Raw genomic sequence first — 1,283 nt, forward strand, 5'->3', positions numbered from 1 at the left:
AAAGAATGAAAAGTTCATGGACCGATATTTTGTGTCAAAAAGGATTTTGGTCAAGGTAAATAATTTTAAGAGGTCGATGGCCAAGTAAGGTCAGTTATGGCAACTGACAGTCAATAAGTGTCAATGATGGGCAATTAGGGTCATACATGATCAATTAGGGTTAGTGTTATTTAATTACCATTGTCGATGTTTAGTTAAGGCCACTCTTTGTCAAGGTGGGTGTTATCATTCAATTATTCAGTTATGACCAATTATGATGGTCAATTAGAGTACTTAATCATATTTTTGGTCCATGATAGATCGTTAGGGTAAATGACGATTCTTTAGGGATAGTAATTGGTAATGAGGGTTATTGATGGTCAACTAGAGTCGTTATCGTTAATTAGGGTTGTTAATAATCAATTAGTTGTTAATGGTCAATTAAGGTCATGAGGGTCAGTTAGATTCACTGATGGCCTATTAAGGTCAATGATAATCAATTAAAGTACTTGATGATCATTAGCGTTTTTTACAGTTAATAACATATATTGATGGTCAAATAGAGTCAATTATGGTCATTGTTTAGTTAGGGTCGTTAGTAGTCAATAGGGGTCGTTGATGCCAATATGGATAATAAGGGTCGTTAATGGTCAATTAAGGTTGTTGATGGTTAATAAGGGTTGTTTATGGTTAAAAAAGGGTGTTGATGGCCAATAAAGGTTGTTCATGGTCAATTAGAGTCGTTGATAATCCATTAAAGATATTGATGTTCACTTATGGTTGTTGATTGATCAGTAATGATCACTATTAGGGAAAATACTTATAATATTTTTTTTTATCTACTTTTATATAAAATGAAAATTTTAAATTTAATATGTCTTTCTTTCTTTTTAAAATTTGTTTATATAAATTTGTATTACAACAAATTAACTTTTGTTAAATAAGAAAAATAAATCTCTTTTGTTTTAGTTTTCCATTATACTTCCAATTCCCCCCCACCCAAATAGAATTCACGCACTCCCGCCTCTCGTTTAATTTTTTTGAATTTTCCTCCCACTTACATCATCAATCTATTCTCTCACTTTTGAGAAGTTAGGGTTACGATATTAGCTTTCAGATCATTCGATTCATAACCCTCACCCTGTTCGGCTCCTGTTTTCATAGCCCTTGCCATTGCCGACAATACACCAGTTTAGGAGCCGCCGATTCAGCGTCTGGACCGCACCGGCTTTGAAAATCGAGAAAGTCACAAACATGACTTTTGATTTTTCCTATTAGAAGGTAACCTTCGCTTTTTGTTTACT

This window comes from Bidens hawaiensis, unplaced genomic scaffold, assembly GCF_021521415.1.
Source record: "Bidens hawaiensis isolate Kalapana, Puna unplaced genomic scaffold, B.hawaiensis_p1.1 tig00002839_1, whole genome shotgun sequence".
Classification (NCBI taxonomy): domain Eukaryota; kingdom Viridiplantae; phylum Streptophyta; class Magnoliopsida; order Asterales; family Asteraceae; genus Bidens; species Bidens hawaiensis.